The 7,507-nt window shown below is 31.1% G+C and overlaps 1 protein-coding gene across 1 annotated transcript in view; it reads left to right on the forward strand.

Moving 5' to 3' along the window:
• LOC118739122 (sodium-dependent phosphate transporter 1-A-like) overlaps positions 1-3,325 on the forward strand; it is a 441,416-nt gene extending 438,091 nt beyond the window's left edge. The window contains exon 10 of the transcript XR_004992985.1: positions 3,020-3,325. The gene's annotated coding sequence lies outside the window, so the exon portion shown is untranslated. The remainder of the gene's footprint in view (positions 1-3,019) is intronic.
• The last annotated feature ends 4,182 nt before the right edge of the window (positions 3,326-7,507 follow it).

Consider the following 7,507-nt stretch of genomic DNA (forward strand, 5'->3'; position numbering starts at 1 on the left):
GCCAGTGTCAATACATTAATTCCATACAAAAAAAAAAAACTTAAAATGTTAGTAATAACAAGAAGAAAATGTGAACACTGAAACATTGATATTAAATTCAATTCGACATTTAATTAAACTAAAAAGTAACGAATGGAAAGAAGGCTAAAAGACAACAAATTATGGCATGACATCAATATTTTATGCGTTGAATGTTTTGAGCTGATTGCCATTTGAACGTTCGGGTTTGATAAAAAAATTGTTTTTAAGTGTGTTACCAGAATTAAAAAATATTGATAATAATAATAAAAAAACATCTAACAATAATTTTCATAATAAAACAATAAGAATAGGATTTTTTTTAATGCGCGAGTCAGAAAAAAAATCAACAAAAATGATATTGGAAAAACTAGAAAATGTTAAACTAAAAAGCAATAGTTTTTTATTTATTTTTATTTTTTTTTTTTATTTTAGAACGGCAATATATCCGATTACACGTAAAAGTAGTATCAGAAAATAAAGTAAACACAATTTATTTAAACAAACGTTCAAAATAGGGCCGTTTTTTTTCTAAAACGACAGGTTGAAAAATCAAATAACATTTTGGCTAAAGTTTTTTGAATTTATTTAGATTTTTTTAAATAAAGACCCACATTAAATGTCCTATACTCTGCATCGAAAATAATAGTTTAAAATTAGCAAATAATTTTTTACTAAATGTGCATGTTTTAAAATTTTTAGTAAACAAATGTTTGGCAGCGAATTTATGATTTATATACAAAATAATTTATTTTTCCAGAAAAAAATTCAAAAAGTTTTTACAATTAAAGAACAAAATTAATTCGTTTCTTTATCAAACTCTATGAACACCTACTGAATGAATTTACTGTTTCTAAAACAAAATTGAGTGAAACAAAAATTTATAAATAAATAAATTGTACTAAGCGAAGAAAACATTTTTTCGAGCATAATTCAGCAAATGTCACACACACACAAACACTTGATTAACACATACACTAGTTAAAATAAAATTTAAGTTCTTTTGTTATTAAAAGAAAATTAAATTCAAATTTAATAAAATAGTAAAAGCTGAAGAAAAATAACTATTTGCCTAATATCTATGGCAGCGCTACAATAATAGTAGTCTTAAATGTTTTTAGTTAAACTATTCAAACACAAAAAGTACTATTGGGAGTAATAAGTTCAAAAAATTACTTTTTAGACACACAAAAATATTTAGCGTACTACAAGTACAATAATTACAATGATTCGTAGTTGAAAAAACGTAGTTAAAATTTAGTAAAAACAATCTACATAACTACAAAAAGTAGATGCCAAAAAGAAAATAAAGGAGGAACTGTTTGCAACTTTTTCAGTAAAACTTAGTCTGAAAATTAGAAATTTTATTTATATCAATATGAGTTTTAAAGTTTTTTTTAAATTTCAGACTAAAAAATTCCAAAATAAAATTAGTACTAAAAATGTATAAGTCAAAATTTTAATATCAAAATTTTTGGTCTTGAAATTCAGTACTAAAAACTTAGTTCGAAAAAGTACTTAAAGTCTAGCACAAAAGAAAGTACACAAGTTGTATTATTAAAAAATTGATTATGAAAAATTTTAGGACTAGGAATGGAGGGTGCTAAAATTTTACGCTGACACCGAACTGCGAATAGTTTTGGCGTCGATTTTTCGTGAAAGAAATACTAACCGAGCATCGACATTTCCTGCCAAGAGGCGATCACTACTAGAAAAATCTTTTGTAACTTTGAATTGTTGTCAAGGAGGAGGACTAAATTTGTATTTATTTTTTGATTTTTTATTTTGTACGACTACTAGAAATGCTTGGTGCTACAGTATTCAGTGGTGTGACGTTTCCATTAAATTTAGCACTAATTCAGCTAGCCTTGGTCAATTATTTTCTGTGGTTGCTACAATTCTTTATTGAAATTTTTTAGCATTCTTTAATAAAAACTATTTGCTTAGATTTTTTTCTCCGAAAATAAATTAAGCATTAAATTTCTTTAAAAAATCAACTGATATGTATTTTTTTAATTAGTTCTTCGGTTAGCAAAATCTGGTTGCAAAAATTCATTGCTAGTTTTTTAATTAATTGTTTGAAAATTTTTTTAAGCAACTGGATTTTTGATTTGTATAATGCCTCAGATCTTTTATGACAAAATGAAAATGTAAAATTTCTCATACTTGCTTGAACCATTTTTTTTACTAAAACTAAACGAAAAATAAATCAAAAAAATTGTGTGCTAAGTATAAATATGCAGTAAAAAATTACAAAAACACAAAGTTATTAGTTCCAAAAAAGATATTTTTAATTAAAATTTGTTAATAAAATATAATTTTCAAAATTTTCCCTCTTACAGTTAAAGTACTCTAACAAAAAAAAGCTGAAAAAGTTGCATTACAGCACCTGAAAATGAATTTTATAATCAAAAACAACAAAGATCCCAATAAAAAATCGACAAAAAGCAAAAACTAATTTACTTTAATACCAGAAATAATGCATACTGCGCTACTAACTAAAAAGAAAAACAAATAACAAACTGAAGCCCATTGTAGAACAAAGTGATGTCAATACTACTAGTAGCAAAAACAACAAAAATAAATCAAATAAGATAACAAACAATTTTATTGTATTTGTATGTGTGACTAGAAGCTAAATAAACAATTACTGAAAACTTTTAAACAAACAGTGAACAAAGAAAAAAACACTAAGTAGTTAGTTAAGTTAATATTTACGCCGTGACAAGTATAGATATTTCCTATGAATGCAGTATGTCTATTAAAAACTTTTTGTTCAATAAATTTTTGTAAGAGTTCATTGTCGAAGTCGGGCAATGCAATGCACACGATCCAAAATATTTTATTATTTCTTTTAAAAAACTAATTTTGATATTATTGCGAAGTTAACAATATTGTTTAAATGAACTATATATAATACTATTGGTGAACAATAACGGTGCTTTTAAAAATGAGTTTTTTCTTCAAAAAATATATATATATATTTTTCAAAGCATTCTAGCACACTTAAGACCAAATTTCATAGCCAACGATTACCAAAGAATCAGTAAATTACTCTTCCAAAGATTTTATATAATTACAGATTGAAAATTAAAGGAAAAACATGGTATGGTGAATTCAATGAAAATGTTATGAAACAAATCATTCGTAGGAAATAAAACATTTTCCACACTAAAAGCAATTATGTTATAAGATCGAAAAAACATACAGTTACACACACAAAATCCCAATTATTTCTGTTATTTCGATACAGTACCGAAAAAAGAACAAATATACTTATTAGTAAATAAAATAAAGGATATTAAAAAATAATAATTGATATAAAAGAATTAAACAAAAAATAAAAATAGAAGAAAAAATAAAGCAAACCAAAAATTGTCATAAGTTCCTCGCAAAACTGGTTACTCAGCTTTTTTACTTATTTTGTAGAAGGACGATTTATAAATGTATCGACTCACGAGTTACTTGTGTAGGGAAATTTAAGGGTAATTCAAGGTACTACAGGCTTTGGCAGACTTAAGGCTCTGTTATGCATACTTGGCATTGCTTGAGTGTTGCCACATAAGAAATCTGTTAAATGAGCTTCGTATGTAAGCGGTTACTCAACGCACAGCATTACATACGTAGAAGTCTGTTGGTTTTTGATTTCTACGTAAAAATGGTATAGCAGTGCATGCAATGCCAAGTATGCATAACAGAGCCTTTAGTCATGGAATGAAAATGGTTGTTCTGCAAGAAGTGCATTTCGAGCATTGCGTGATTTTTTTCGGTCACCTAAACGTAAATGTTAACAAGCAAAACTGCCCATTTTTAGGGGTACTGAAAATCCACATGTCATTCAAGAAAAAACTGCAAACACAATGAGTTACTGTTTGGTGTGCTTTTTGGGCTAGCGGAATCATCGGGCTGTACTTCTTCGAAAATAATGCCAGTAACGCTGTTACTGACATGTTAACAAACTTTGTATGGCCTGAATTAAATGGCATGGACTTGGACAATGTGTAGCTACAATAGGACCTTGCCATTTGTCACACAGCACTTGAAACAATGGCCCTATTGTGAACGAAGCTTTCAGACGAATTACCTTAAGAAACAGCTGTGTCAAACTAATGCCGAGATCTTGCGATTTGACACCATGAGACACGGCGAATTTATACAAGGTAAGCAAAAACAAAAATTACAACAACAAATTATACGATTATACGCAAAATGACGGCAAGAGGTACCCCAAAGTACAACAAACACATCACTGACATTCAGAAGGATCGCGGCGAATTCTAGTAACACCACCGTGTATAAATTCGCTTTGCCATGGGACTTTTTTCTCTGGGTCTATGTGAAAAGCTGAACCACCCTGTACAATGTGCTTAGTGCCTAATCCTGCCCTACGTCGAATTTGCGTATTTCCGTTTGGCATTCTAGTCTCCGAATTGTTATTAGAACTTTCGAACATTCCGAAAACTCGATTTAGCATGTATTCCGAATTACATCGTAACATTAATCCACAAGTCCGCCTTGCATTTTTGTCGGCAATAGCACAAGTTTAAGGAAAAGACAAAATTGTCCAACTTGCCACATATTTATATGCATCCTAATGTAAAATTTCCCGCATTTCGATGCATTTCTGAACACACCCATAGGATAGGACACCACCCTGTGACACTCCTTGTTTAATTCGCCTTGGTATAGAGGTTTGATCCTGAAAGGTTACTGGCGCCTGCCGACCACGCAGATAATGGTTTCAAGTGCTTCTGACAAGTCCACCACTACTAGGAGCGTTCCCTCACAACGCCGATTTCGGTTGAGGCCAAAAGTTAAGGGTAGTAGTGGCCAAAGCCATGCTGATGCTTCGCTGGCGTCAGGTGGCAACAGGACCTCAAGCAACTTCACTACTGGGGTAAAGAGAGTTACCGGGTGGTAATATTCCGCTTTGTTGGCTGGTTTCCTCGGCTTTAGTAGTGGGACCACCATTCCGCCGCACTTGATTTTTTTCGCATCAGCATGCATATTCCATCAGGACCAATTACTTTGCAGGCTTTCGCCTTCCCTGGATTCCACCGATGGCGAGAGCCTTCTGATCACTCGTTACTTGCCTTTTTAAGGTCCTATCAGTCGGTTCATCAGTTATTCACACAGTATCGCCGTGGTCAATGGCTCAAACTATAGAGTTTTCTTTCTTCTAACGGACCTTCCGCCAGCTGAAAATATTTTTGCATCGAGTTTATATAGTTTGTAAACTAGTGTAAATTGGAATAGCCGAAAGCAACAGTCAGCACATGAATTTTTTCCTAGCAAAAAGCTCTTGCTTATAACGAGTAGTTTGTGCTGGAAAAGCTTTTGAATTTGCTAATTTGTAAAAGCGCAGAGAAAGGTGGCTAGCAATTAGTTGGCTTGTACAAATGTTGGCTCCTCAAATATTGCACAAAGGTGAAACAAACTAATTACGGACAAATTGGGATCAAATTTCGGAAAAATGTAATGACCTTCACTTGGGGAAATATACACAATTGTGCATAAGTAGTTATGTGTATATGAAATATGTATGTATTTGACCTTGTAAGCACAGTTGTTAAATTCTCGAGTGTTAATGACATAACTGAGGTGTCGATTTATTAGACGCTAATTGCTAGTACTTTTAGAGCTATGATGTGTTAATTGTAAAGCAATGAGCAGTTAGGCAATCAACTATAAGACGGAAGAATGCATTCTTTTGAGTTGCGCTTACAAGGTGTAGATGGAGAGGCGTTATTGTGTAAATGTGAAATATCATTCATGGAAGTTTTTTACTATCGACGCAAAGTCTTCATACATGTGAAGTAGCCGCTCGTGCTGCCTCTCTGAGGATTTCAAACCAGACCGAGTTGTATTTACTTTTTAATTTAAGTTACTCGTAAAGCGCAACCTATTTTTAGTTGACTAAATGCCACCTTTGTGTTGGCTTGTTTTTTTTTTTCATCAACAGCACTTTGTTATTGATTCTATGTTGTTTTTTTTTCCTGTTTTTTACATGCCTTTGTGTTTGTGAGTGTGTGTGTATGTATGTGTCAACAAACAACCGTCTACCTTCTGCTGACTGTGCTGGCTTTGAGCCAAGAAGCCATGCTTACAACTTGTAAGTTACAAGTGAGCTTAAGAGCTTTCTGCCTCACATATAACATACATACATATGTATATATATACGTGCTCACACTCACTTATAAGACAAAGTGAGCATTTTGCGCCATTTGAAAGATACAAATGCATCTCATTGTTGTCTACAGACTACAACCGTTGAGCATTAATAACACTGGTTTACAGCAAAAATGTTCTATGGATTCCACTACGCAATTCGCATGTAGAATTTCTCGGTGATTTCGAAAATCGATATAATTTTTTTTTCTATGGATAACTTTTCGAGATATATGCAATTTGCCGTTACTCAGCTTTAAAAAATAGTGGTTTCACTTAATCACGTATATCTTACGAACCAATTGAATAATCGTAACACGAGATACGGGATATGAAAGCAAATGAAATTCTCCATAAACTGTATATACATATATCACTTTTCGATAGCCCTGATAGTTTCTGAGAAGTTAGTTAATAATTTCTGACACCTCTTGTTTTCTATGCAAACAGTCTAACTACTCAGGTGTACGTGGCGTATGAGTGAGTTTTCTGCTCATATTTCATACAAAAAATCCTTGCGCATTTTCATTTGACCAATCATTATTTTGATATATATATCGATTTTCTTCATTGGTAGCTTAGTATTTTTCTAAAGCCTGTGCAAATTATTTACCCACAAACTGTTATTTTTTGAATTTTTCCCGGTTAAAGTTTGAATTGTTTGCATTTTTCCATAAAAAAAAAACAAAAAAAATGCAATGATCAATTAATTTCTCAGAAACTATCAGGCTATCGTAAAAGTAATCTATATGTATATGTATGTTTATTGGAGAACAAAATCAAAATTAGAATTTGTGATCCAGTGTAATTATTTGTGCTGCAGGCAGTGTTGCCAGACTTAAAAATAACTGTAAATTTCCCGAGGAAAACTGTTTTTTCAACTAAAAAATTGTAATCTTGGAAAACTAAAAGTTTTTAATAAATTAAGATTTTTTAATTTATTGACATAAATAAAAAAGACGATTCCTTTATAATAAAATAACATAAACCATTTAAATTTCATCTAATTAAAAAAATATTTACTATAAAATAGAACATTTTGTTTTACTGAAATTCAGTTTCGTTATTTTTCGTTAATTACTTTGTTAATTTTTTGGGCTTTTAAGAAATCCATAGTTTTTAAAATACCAGAGGAATTTTTGTTTTATTTCTTGTTCTGTCCAAACTGATATACAAATATTCTTTCCACATTTCCACTGGAATGCAAATGACAGCTGAAACCTTGTGTTTCAAATGAGGAAATGTAGCTCCTTCATCGCCCCCTTTTATCTTAAAAATTTACTTACGAAAAACCGAAAGAGAAATTTTAATTCGTCCAATG

This window comes from Rhagoletis pomonella, unplaced genomic scaffold (assembly GCF_013731165.1).
Source record: "Rhagoletis pomonella isolate Grant_MI unplaced genomic scaffold, Rhpom_1.0 Rhpom_scaffold_00005, whole genome shotgun sequence".
Taxonomy (NCBI): Eukaryota; Metazoa; Arthropoda; class Insecta; order Diptera; family Tephritidae; genus Rhagoletis; species Rhagoletis pomonella.